Here is a 14150-nt window from a genome sequence, read left to right as displayed (position 1 = left end):
TATCTAAGTATCTAAGTAATAATGAAAATGTTTTTTAATATCATTTTAATTTTCCAGTTTGTGAGTAGCTGCAGCTGTTTAAATCATTTATTTATCCTCATTTTTAAATATAAAGCATGAAATTCAACATCAATATTCTATATACATTAGATTCTTTATATATTCGATATCCATAATCCATGGTTTAAATATCAAAATATATGATCATAATTTACATGTTATATTTTATATTTATTGCTGTGCCACGTATACAATGACTACTCTCAACAAATGATGCATTAAATAGTAATATAGCAGTAAGCTGATAACGTTAGGTGCAATTTTTTTTTAGACTATTTTAGGAATATTTCAGATCATCTCATCAAAGTATATTTTAGTTTTAATTTCGACTGATTGCATGAAATACGTCTTGAGCCTGCTAATTTCAAAATGATTTTTTATTGTTTGTATTTAATAGGCTCCGAAACTACTTAACCGATTTAAATGAAATTTGGTACATAAATAGCTTAGACACTGAGAAAAAATATAGGATACTTTTTAATACTAAAAAAGGCTGTAAGGGGCTGTAATGGGCTGAAATAGTGGATAGTACCCACACAGCGTTGCCATGGGTGCGCTGAAACTATGTAATAATAAATATATATATATACAATTGATTGTACGACTGTTATCGGCGTCGTGGCGACAATTTATATTTATTATTAGTGTCGGCGCACACACACAAACAATACCTTACACTTGGAATTTCCAACAAACGTCGTTTTGGTCAGGTCAATGTCAAGAAATTAAAACCATGGCTCACTTGCGCGGTCGGCTCGTTAAGGTCGCCAGTCGCCACACACTGTAGCGGTGGCGGTAAAATTGAGTCTGGCTTCATTTTGCCGTAACCGCCACCGTCACCGCCACCACCACCATCACCACCACCACCACCACCACCACCACCACCACATCCACCGCCGAAGCTAATGCTGCAGTGTGTGGCGACCTTTATGCAGAGGTTGTGTGTGACTACGAATATTTTTCTACTTTTTTTATTATTTTAAAATGCCCAAAAGATCAAGATCTCAAATTTCTATTAATAGTTCACAGGCTAGGGTTATAAAAATACGTCGTGATGGAGAATCTCACGTTATCTCTCCATCAAAAACAGAAAATCGTTTTAAAAGTCAGAGAGAATACGCATCGCAATCGCGTGCAAAAGAGTCAAGTATCGAGCGTTCGCAGCGACTTGAAGCACAAAATATTAGAAATGTACAAGCTCGCGCTAGAGAATCGAGCTCTGAGCGTTCCGAACGCCTTCAGAATCATAGAGAAAGACAATAGACGTACACGAGTAAAGTTCGCAATCGAGTTTTAGCTCACAGTAACAGATCGGCTTTCAGAAACGATCCACAGATTGATTATGCTCAACAGTCTCCCGTAAAAATCGGAGCCATGAATAAGATCTACTCTTAATTATCTGCCAAAAAATGGGCCGATTAACCTAATGGTTTGAGCTGTGCTTCAAGAAAAGTCAGTCTCCTAATATTCAGGAGCCGCCCAGCCAATAAAAAGTCTTTTGACAAATAATCATTCATTATTTAGACATTTTCTAACCAACATACCACTAGGTACAATAGCCTATTTCAAATGACTTCGTTTGGTACGAAAGAAATTAGAGAATAACATTTTATCCCCATTTTTAAAATAGAGGGCGAAATTTATCATTTTATCGGTAGTCTTTTGCCACCATTAGGCCAAAATCCACAAATCTCGCAGATTTATTTCATTTTAGACGCAAATCAGCTATCGTTGCGGTCAAACATAATTGCAATAAAATTAAATTAACGAAAATTATTGCAATTGAATGATAAAAGTCTAAGTCATTTTGGATTACCTTCCCTAGTTCATACAAAAAACAATGCAACATATACAATAGCACATCAATATAATACAAATAATTTGACCTTTTTTGTCAATGAAAACCTGACAAAATTAATTCCAGACCAAAAACATACTTTTGAGACTATAGTCGATAGCGTGAATACTAACAAGGGAAAAATTTTGTTCTTGGATGCCTCGGATGGCACTGGAAAAACATTCCTTTCCAAATTTGATAGTTGCGAAGATAAGACAATCAGGGAAGATAGCAATACGTCAACGAAACAAACAATTTAATTTTACAAAAAGTTCCTGACCAAATAAAAACTACAAATCGATCGACACTGACACGAACATCGAAAACGCAGTGCATTATCCACAGGAATTTTTTAATTCGCTGAATCCTTCTGGATTACCACCACATGAATTGACATTAAAAATCGGAATTCCAATCATACTTCTGAGAAATTTAAGCCCTCGAGTATGTGCAATGGAACAATACTGCTTATTAAAGAATTAAAGGATATAGCAACCATTATTACCGGCCCAGCAGCTAGTCAGCAAGCTCATATTCCGAGGATACCGATGATCCCAACTGATCAACCAATCCCGTTTAAACAGCTTCAATATTCGGTGGTTATATTTTTCGCGATGACTAGTCCCATGGCCAAACCTTCGAATTATTAGGGATCGACCAACGAAAGGAATGTTTTACTCATGGCCAACTGTAGGGTGGGCCTATCACGAGTTGGATCTGCTGATAAGCCATTTATTTTGATGCCACAAAATAAACAACATCAAACATCGTTTACAGAAAAGCTCTAACCCAATTAAATTTAATGTTTATTTATTTTCAATATGAATGTTTACGCCGCAACCGCTCCTACTGAGAGGTGGGCCCCTGCGACTTGTACCTAAATTGGAGGATTAACTAACCAATGACAGTGATAATATAAATTTTTTCATATAAAAGTATATTACAGTGTTGAACATATATTTTAAACACAAGTATTATAGGTACAAGAATCAAACAATATTAATATATGAATTATAATAAAAAAACAAAGTATCAATATTCGATAATATTAATAAATGCGCAATTGCTCAATACAATTAATAATCTAGGAGGGAAAACTGGAGACGCTGAGCTGCTGATATTGAACAGAAGAGGAACCACGAGGTCTTGTCCGAGTTGGATGTCGTTGAAGGCGAACTGCACATAAACATTTATTCACCAACGATGATGAAAAACGATAGATTTTCAAAAGGAGAACGGGTGTTAGAAGCTCTAACGTTAACGAGCTGTTATTTTATTAAATATCACGAAAAATGCTAACGAGCTGTTAATTTCATATTATGCGTACTTTGACCTCGTTAGATATAATATGTAAACACACACACACACACACACACACACACACACACACACACACACACACACACACACACACACACACACACACACACACACACACACACACACACACACACACACACACACACACACACACACACACACACACACACACACACACACACACACACACACACACACACACACACACACACACACACACACACACACACCACACGCATCGCGGCCACTGGGCCGCCGTCCCAGCTAGATCAAGAGGAAGTGGAGGAAACGTCATAGCCCAGTTTAACCAACACTGCATTTTACTGAGCTAACAAGGCGGTTACAATTAATCGGGACACAAACAATGATTATTTTCAATATGATTTAATGATATTTATGATATACAATTCAAATTCTACGCAAACGAAGTTACGGGCGGATGCTATAATTAATATGGCAATAAAACGTTTGCCGAGTCAGCTATATAGTATACAGAGAAGTTTTAAACAATTGAAATGAATATAATATCAAGAAAGCCGATCAAATTTTTTAAGTGTTGAACATTATAATATATCACATAACTGTTACTTAGTAAGTATTTACCTACTGTATGAGCAACGCCGGGCGGGACAGCAAGCAGAACCATAATAAATGTTTATGTAAATAATTGTATACTCATAAAAATTATAAATATGGCTATATTGTCGTAAACTCATGTATATTTACAATAATAAACGATTTAGTAATGTAATTTATTTGTTTTTTATTTGAAATTATTAAAACAACTGTTTTCCAAGCATACATCAAATCTGATTGTCACATATTGCCATTTTTTAAGGGAAACTAAGTGCACGGGGTCAGCTAGTATAAATATATATATATATATATATATACATACAATATATAACTTAACATTTTAATACATAATAATCTACATGTCAAGCGTAGCAGAATGATAAACTGGATAGTGATAACTATCACTATCCAAGGAACCTAACGCTAGGCTGTAATTATTAAATGTGTTTTGGGTGATATTAATTATTTTAAAGTGATTTTTTTTGTTTGTATTTTTTGACAAAATTTACTTTGAATGCATTTTTAAGGGATTAAAGACAATTTTAGTGAATTTTTTTAAGGTTTTTGAGCATTTTCACAATTTCTACTTAAAATGAACGAAAATTGTTGCAATTAACAATAGGACCGCAGCAAGAACCAGTAGCATTCCTGACAGAAAACCAAATTTGTGCCACTCGCGATGATCGTAAAATTGCTCCCTTGGCAAATGCCCTCTTGCCAGTGCTTGGCTACGACCCTGATTAATAAGAAACTTTCGACAAACTGCCGATGATACGAATAATAAATTAGACAGATCGAAAAGTTATCGTCAAAAACAATTTTATTATAGGCCTTTCCGCTAAAATTATCACCGTTAAATACCTATTATATTTTATTAAGGAAACTTAATTTTTGCCACGCACCTTTTATATTCTAATACTCAGCTAGGGCATACTAGTTGCCTCCCAAAATATACGAATTTCCTCCCAGCCTTATCGTAAATAAAAAGGTTATTATACACTATAGTTGCCTCCGATGACCAGGTAGTTTATAATTATATACGAGTTGCCCCCAAAATTTTCACACTAGTTGCTTCTGTATTGAATCAAGTAGTGGTTCATAAACTTCATTATGAAACATCTCGTAAATATGTAAATTTAATTTAATTATTTATAATGAAAGAATATACATTAATAGGCATATATATTATAAATATTATACATTTACATTTATACAAATAATATATAACTTTTAAAAATAATACCTATTCTAATAAGTCTATAAAAAAAAACTGGTGTTAACACAATAATTAATCAATAAGATAATCAAGATAAATCAGATTTTTATTTTTATTTTACATTTGATTATCTTAATGTTAAGTTATACAGATATAATCGTATCATATCACTGTTGACCACAACGTATAAAATATTATCAGGTATCATATTAAACAGGATTACGCCGTATACAAAAGACATCATTGGGGACTACAAGAGTGGTTTTATGAGAGGAAAATCCACCATAGACCACATTTTCACGGTTAAACAACTAGTTGAGAAACATTATGACATGGACTTACATTTATTGTTTGTTGACTATAAACAAGCATACGACTCAGTCAATAGAGAAGTGTTATGGAATGCACTCATAACTTTCGGAATACTGTCCAAAACAATGAAAATGATTAAACTATTCATGGATTAAACGAGTAAAATAAAAATAAAAATGTAAAATTAAATTCAACCAACATAATATGTCAGATGGATATGAATTTAAGAATGGACTCCGACAGGGAGAGATACATTATCCCCAGTACTCTTTAATATAGCTCTAGAAACGGAAGTAAAGAAAACGAAAAGCAAGTATGATGGGTTAAACTCGGAAGAAAACATAAGAAAATGTGGAATTTTAGCGCACTCAGATGATATTATCATATTAGGATCAAATAAACAAGAAATAATAATGGGCACTAAGGAACTAATAAAAAACAGTAAATACATCGGACTACAAATCAACGAATCGAAGACTAAATATATGGTAATATCAAGACGAGAAAATCATGGAGAATATATTATAGAAGTTGAGAATTTTAAGTTTGGAAGGGTACATAGTTTTAAATATCTGGGTGTTACAATAAATATCAAAAATAATAATAACGAAGAAATTAATATAAGAACTACTGCAGCAAAAATGCTATTATGGGTTAACGAGCATATTTAAATTAAAACAAGTATCAATTAAATAAAAAATTACACTATACAAAGTAATTATCAGACCAGTTCTTTTATATAAATAGCCTAATGAAAGCGGTATTAAAATGGAAACCCCTTGGGAAAAGATCACTAGGCAGATCAAAACAAAGATGGATAGAGAAAGTAAAAAAGACTTTGGAAGAATTTGGAATACAAGATATGGAAGCAGTAGCTCAAGATAGAGACAGGTGGAAGCAAATTTGTGTTGCGGTAATGGGCCGAGAGAGAGAGAGAGAGAGAGAGAGAATCGTATCAAATATCAATGCACAAAGTCATAAATTACGACTTTGAAATTACTAACTTATTTTGATACATGCTATTTGAAAATGTTTGGAACCACTTATAAATTTATTACCTACCTATTGGGAGGCAACTAGTACTATACTACTATACCTTTTACGTTCACGATAATATTTAGGGTATATCTGGAAGCAACTCGTATAAGATCGGGAGGCAATTCGTATAAAAATTATTGACATTTTTTCTTCGGGAGGCAATTAGTTTGCGCCCCTAATACTATATCGAATATGTTAAAACTTAGGCGGCGCCCCTGAAAACCGGTCTCTAGTCCTTGAGCCGGGCTGCAAATGGGTATGGTATACCTAACCGTATATTATTAATAATATAAAGTTTGTATTTGAATATTGATTATTATAATTAGGTAATATAAATTTTATTGAAACTTGTATGTTTTTGATGATCAAATTCACATTTAAATCAATATTATTTTGGTGGTCAGACTTAGATTTTGAATTTTCAAAAATAAAGGATCACAATAGATATTTGTTTGCATACAGTACTCCAGAAGTTCAGTTACAACACTGCAGGTATCAATAGTATGAAAATAAGAAAACGGTTAGGGAATGATATAAAACATTGAAAATTAATTAATATTGGAACCTGATATGATATGATCAGTGTTTGTTTAACATATTGGTATGCAATTTCACTGTATCTGTTATAAAGAATGGAAAAATAAACGGTATTTGTCAATTGAGCCGATTTTTATAGACTACCTGAAATATATAAATTATGTGCACCGGTGGATTTATCCCAACCTATAAAGGTATTTATATTTTGCACCAGTAAATTGATCACAAATTAATTAGGTGTACATCGATTAAACCAGGAATACAGAAATATTAGATATATTATTTTCATAAAGTTTAATAAGACGTGTATACGTTGACATTATAAATCACTAGCAAAAACTGTAAAAATACTAATCAAAATATAGAATACAAAATCGTAAAATATTATAATACATATCATTATAGAATAATATGTTAACAATTATAAAATATCAATATAGATATCATAACGATTATTCGTACTGCAGCCCATTATCACCGGATATTATACATTACATATTTGGACCTCAATATCATCCGGCACAGTTGATGTATTACCTTTTTGAATCCCAACTTTTTTTTCTTTACCTGTGATTTCTGGTGTAATTGACATATTCCTAAAATAAAATAGCTACTTTCATAAAATAAATAATAGCATTGACAATAATTGAACAAACTAAAAGAATAATGAAAAACGAAAACATTTAACGTTATCAGATATAATAATAATAATAATAACCAAAGTATTACAAAAACATAAGTTCACTGCCTATCATCCCTTTTTCATTCAAATTGTTTATTACAATGAATGGTGTATGTATTTGCTCTTTTTCTATTTCTATCGGTAACAAAATTTGCTTGGTTACTTTTGTTGGTTTGTTGCCCATCGCGTTATGTATGCTAAGTCCGGTTAATGGTATTATTGGTATCTTTGAATCATCTTGTATTATGTTGTCGTAATATTCCTCGATTTTGCACATATTTCGGCTCCTGAATCTACTAACATGTCATATCCTCGATTGTTTATAAATGTTTGTATGTATGGACAACCCAATTGTTGTGTTTTAGTAAATGTAACGTCGAAGTCTTCATCTTTTGTGAGATCTTCGGATTTTAATAAATTTAATGATTTGTCTGGTGGGTGCTTTTTCTTAATCGTTGTCTTTGTAATGTGCTTTAGATCAAGGGTGTTTATGACTGAAGTTGATCTATCTCCACAGTCCCCTGTTCCCAGTTTTTTGTCCTATCATCGATTTCAATCGTTTCTTCCCTATCGATGATTATTGGGTCAGCATCAAGTTCTGGTTGATACATAGTCAATTGTCTGATGTTGGGATTTTGGTTACCTCCATAGTGTTGTACTTGTCTCTGTGTGTATGGTTTTCGTACGTCTGAAGTATATTTATAATTTTGGTTGTTTGTCGGGTATGTCGTACTGTTGTATGAATTTCTTTGTCTGGTATTTATTTGTTTTGTAGTGTTTTCATTAAATTTAACTGGATCCTCTTCTTGCTTTATGTTATTTTCCAACTCACCTAACTTTTCCCATATTGGTAGAAATTTTTTTTTTTTGTCGTTTGTATGTACGCCTGAATGGCTATTGGAAAATGTTTTGTAATCAAATTAATTGCTTGTTCTTCATTCATTTTAGGTGAATCAAGGTGTTTCAATTCCGCCATCCAATGGTGAAAGTGTTCTTGAAAGTCCTTTTTGATCGGTTTTTTCCCCGCTTCCGTGCATTTGATGAAAATATCCCATTGATGATTTTCGGAGAAAAAATGCTTGATGAACAATTCATTGAAAGTTACTTCATCTAGTGCTGCGTCTTTGATCATTGTGTACCATTTTGCTGCTTTTCCGCGAAGGTTATCTTCTATGACTATCATTTTTTCTTTTCTGGTGGTAATTTGTTTGTGTTCTAAGTATGTATGTATTTCCTTCAGAAATTGATTTGGATGTTCCGTCTTGCTCTCTCCGCTAAAAGTTGGGGCTGTAATATCCACCGTTGACCTAGCATTGGTGTTTACAAATATACCGTCATTTTTTGTGTTTTGTAGTGTGTTCATATCGATCTGTAGTTTCTGTATATCTTTGTCTTGTCGTGCTGCTGTTACTAATATTTTGGTATCTGTATCATTAATAAGTTGTCTTAGCGCTTCATATTGATTTTCTATAGACTCTGGTTTTCAGCTTAGTTGTTGCATGGTATCTTCTAGTGTTCCTATTTTTTCTCCTCTAATGGTCGATTTTTTTTCCAAGAGTTGTGTGTCTCCTCCAGACGTGACCTGGTACCGTTTCTGTCTTGCGCTGATTGATAGTATTTCTGATATTGTTGAGTATTGACGGGTATATGTTCCCACCGTACCTAATAGTAGATGTTTTGTTCTGATATAGTTCCGTCGTACCGACTAGTAAAAAGTTTGAATAATGGTTTAGCTATTGACGGGTATACAACTCCACAGTACCGACTAGTAAACGATTGAATAATCGTATTGATTGCTAATGAATATATGTTTCTACCGTATCGTCTGAATAATCTGTTATCTGTCTCTATCCTCTTCTGGTTGGTCGTTTGTCGAGACTCGAGACTCGAGTTGGGCGCAAGCTGTTACGGACCGTCATTACTCGACGTATCGTAACCGTAAATGAATGTACGATTGGTATACTAATAATGCCTTTTATTGTATAATTATATACAGTACAAATAATTATATTATATATAAATGGGACAGAGTACCCCAAGGTCGCGCGGCTGGCTTATGGAAGCGGGTCGCAACCTAACCTGTAGAGGTGCGAAATACTTACAGGTATTGGGTTTATTGATTATTGTGAATAATTATATGATAATAAATGGATTGAGTTAAGTTCGCTCGTTCACGGACTCAAGCAAGTCGTGCCTCTGCGCGGTACTTTCTCGCAGTGACACCTAAGCAGGTGCACCAAGGGTGGGACGTGGTGTTTGGTTCTGAAAAGAACCGATTTATTTGACCGCGCTGAGAGGTCGGCCGTTGATTTATCTTGATACCGTTGTTGTTGCACGGTTGACTACGTTTATGTGCTCGTAGGTCCCGGCCGATTAGTTTGATTCGCTAACGTCAATCTGTTCGTGACTACCGTCTGGTAAGTCTAGATCGGCTTCGTCGAGTTCTGTTGTCGTCGAGGATTGTCGCAGTCGGCTGATTCGTTGGCGGTGGTCTTCGGGGTCTTCTATTCTTCCAAACTGTTTTAGTTGTTGACTGGTGGAAGATGAATTGAAGACTGATGATAATCCGGTAAAATGCACCGGTATATATACTCTATATTGTGTTATTCTCTTCTCTGATTGGTCGAGGATGGTTGTTTCACCAAGCAACAACCACACCTCGATCCGTTGGTTTCTATTCCATCCATGTGGTTTTCACCCGTCATATTGGTGAAACCTACTCGATGAAAACCTATCTTTTTCCGTGTGTCACGTTGGGTAAATGTGTTACATTATATTGACACTCTTGTGTGTTTGCTCGATTGGTGGTCCTGAAAAGGACCGATTTATGTAGAGATAGGAACTCCGTTACAATGTATGTATTGTAATTTAATCAGTGACCGACGACGAACAGCCTACGTGTAAGTGTGTACCGTGTGTATTAGTGTTTTCGTAGTTTATGTGTCGTCTTTCGAAAATGGCAGAAAAGAGGAAACGTGTTGTATTAGGATTCAATCAAAAACTTGAAATTAATAAACGTTTGAAGAAAGGTGAAACTGTTACAAATATTGCTCAGATTTATGGTGTGGGGAGAACAACAGTGAATGATATAAAACGGGATGTTGAAAAAATTGAGCATCATGTGTCGCAAATGCAAAGCAACGATGGAGATGTCAGAAGTCGTAAAACCATGAAATCGGCAAAATATGAACAACTTGACAACGTTATGTATCAGTGGTTTATTCAAGCCCGAAGTCAAGGAATTCCACTTTCTGATCCTATTATTACGACCAAGGCAGGTGAAATTAATAAAAAACTAGATGGCGATCCAATCTTCAATAAGCAAGCACGGGATGGCTTGATAAGTTTAAATTTCGTCACGGAATTCGTCAACTAGACATAAGAGGAGAGAAACTTAGTGCGAATAGTGCAATCATTGCTGAATTCAAGGAACAATTTAAATTGAAAATACAATGTGATCTTAAACTCGTTAGAGAACAAGTTTATAATTGTGATGAAACTGGACTCAATTGGAAAGCCTTACCACAAAAAACACTCACATCATTTTCGGAAAAAACAGCTCCAGGTTTTAACTTCCAAAAAGATCGGATCACTGTAATGGTTTGTGCAAATGTAACCGGCAATCATAGGCTACCTTTGCTGGTGATTGGAAAATCTAAAAAACCACGTGCATTTAAAAATTTCCGTTAACCGTCTATTCGATTAACCGCCATAGCCCCGGTCCCGACAGTGACGGTTAATCGATGTTCTACTGTACTGTGGTAGTTGCTTGTTTAAAAACTTCAAAATGAATATATTTCATTGTAAATAACCTACGTTTGAAATTCAAAAACATTTAGCTTCAGACGTAAAACGTGTAAATACGACAATAGGTACTGAATAATGTTGTAGTACTTACGTGGTAGTTTCACCTTTGTACGTTGCTTGTAAATAAATAAAAAGAACCCAAAAGTGTTACATGTTCATTTAGGTAAGTTTATAAATTTAAATGGGACGCCCTACGAGCCAAGAAAACACGTTAAAATGTTCAATCAATGTTCATAAAATATGCGACGGAGAACATATAAATTCAATTTTTGCGTAAAACATCCGTCGTGCGAGCTCTTAAAAATATATATTGGATTTCGGGTAGCGAAAAAACACAAAACGATTTACTGGCACGTACGATTTTATAGGTATAATATACACAAATGTGATACTCGTGTATACCTATATAGTTGCCAATACGCTACAAGACATTTTATTTATATTATGTATAGCGAATATACCAACAATACGTTTTAACGAAATTATACCATCTATACTAAGTAAATTTAATAATAAATTATAACTAATCAAAAATGATTATTAATGTATGTTTTATTTTAGCATTGTGCAAAATATTTTCCGTAAGGTGCGGCGTGTTTTAAAGAAAATTTATAGGTACTTCGGGAGAGCAAACCAAATTTTTAAATGCTTATTTTTATAACTTGTAGTTTGTATGAAACAGACATTGGAAATTATAATAATATATAAGTTTATATAAATGATGTATTTATTTTTTAAATCAATACAATTTTGCGATTACTATGTGAGGCAAAAAATCTGTATTCACAATGTCATTTGAAGTTTTTTGAATTTATTTTTCGACTGAAAGTATTGCAATATTTGTTAGTTTTGAGTAGATCATTATCTTTTTTAAGTGAGTTTTAATTTACTGGAGGCAATAGAAAATGTTTTTTCAACTCCGGAGCTGGACAAAACCCGATGATGGATATGATTATTGCAATAAAAGTAATAATACACAATGCGCAAATATAATTAAATATAGTCTTACATAGGTAGGTACTTTATTTAATTATAAATTTATACCCATTAGGATTTAGGACATAACTAGAGACTTTTTCTAGATGTCGTGTATGACGCATATTTAATAAGAAATTGGTACAACTATATAGTTTGTATAATTTCTTGTCTACTTAATAATACTTTCTGCCAATAAAACAATCTACAGACATATTACAGAGGTAGTACCTATTTATACAATAGAAACTCTGCCAAATAGGCGTCCGAACTAGGCCTTTGTGCTTACTCCTGGACATAACGAAAAAAAAAATTACAGAAGTAATGTGCATCATTGAATAACAGAAATTATATGCTTAAAATTTAGAATAAGCCAATATAGCCAATATAAATAAACGTCATTGTGTTATATCTTATATAATGTTCTTATTTTGACATTAAAACACTTGGTAACAATTATAGTGTGAACTGTAAAAATAATATGGGTATCTACTTATTGTTATAATGTTTAAATAGGTACCTATCTTAATATTCACAGTTTGGTAAATTATTTTTTTTTCTTTAGCTATCATTTTTACCCATGAGTATCATTTTCTCAAATTTGTTTAATTGTGAACATTTATAAAGTACTTACTTATACACGTGTACTAAAATGTAGTTATTTATACACGAGTACGAAGGTATTTAAAATCCATACAAATAATTATGATTGGTTCATGTTCAAAATAATGCACATTTTCAAATAACGTAAATTTCATGTACAATCATTTTATTACGAAGGTGAATTTGGCATATAAGTGACTGCTTATAAGTCGCTTACTACAATATTACAAAGTCACAAACTCACAAGTTTATACTACATGACATATGTCTAGTTATTTTATTATTTAGATAAACTAGAATCACACAACACTTAAGAATTAAATTAATTAATTTTGCTTTAATACAATTTTTATAACAATACAATTTAAAGATTATAATCTTTTATATTATAAAACGTTATAATTTAAAATAATAAAGTATTATCTATTATGAATTATTTCAATTATTCAATTTTGCTATTGGTAATAACTTATTTAGTGATAACGTGCAATTAAGTAGGGATTAAACAATAATAATATGATTTAAAGAATAATATAACTTGTGCATGTAGAGCGCCTAAACTTTGTACCTAAAAATTAGAATAATAATTATCGGTCAGCTTCTGTGAGTCACAGCTTATGACGTTTTCGGACGGAGGCAACCCTATTGTGCAATCTCCACGGAGAATCGCGTATGCGCTTTTAGTATATTTTATGTGCGTTTGTTTGTGTAAATTTGTGTGCACATATTGTAACATATCGATAACTGTGGCAGCGGTTGCCTCTTGAGAATGTGGGAGACCGTCGACAATTACAGAAATACAGTATATTATCATATTATTAGTATATTACTATAATTATATACAATATTATATTTGGTTATTTCGCAGGTGGCTGTGCAGTACGTCTCGCGGGCACTGGGCAGTATCTTATCCATGAGCACCAGTGCACCACGGTCTTGAAAGATCGAAACTGGGCACGGTTCATAGTCTGTTCAATACATAATTTAAATTTATATTTTATTAATTTCCCTTTTATTAAAGTGTCTATACTTGAAATTATAAACAAAAAATATTTTATAATTTAAATAATTCTAAAGTTTCTTTTAATTTTAAGGGAGGTAGTGACTCCCTTACTTCCCGGAAAAACCACCACTGGTCTAACAAGCCTAATAAAACGATATATTAGTTATTTATTATTACCTACATA

General features: G+C 33.1%; 1 pseudogene; it reads right to left on the bottom strand.

Moving 5' to 3' along the window:
• Positions 1–8066: 8066 nt before the first annotated feature.
• On the bottom strand, positions 8067–10283 carry LOC149060751 (uncharacterized; annotated as a pseudogene).
• Positions 10284–14150: the final 3867 nt, after the last annotated feature.

This window comes from Diuraphis noxia, unplaced genomic scaffold (genome assembly GCF_037042655.1).
Source record: "Diuraphis noxia isolate RWA-SAM2 unplaced genomic scaffold, SU_Dnox_SAM2 contig0001, whole genome shotgun sequence".
In the NCBI taxonomy this organism is placed as follows: domain Eukaryota; kingdom Metazoa; phylum Arthropoda; class Insecta; order Hemiptera; family Aphididae; genus Diuraphis; species Diuraphis noxia.
The sequence above is the reverse complement of the archived record's forward strand: the minus strand, read 5'-3'. Positions and strand labels throughout refer to the sequence as shown.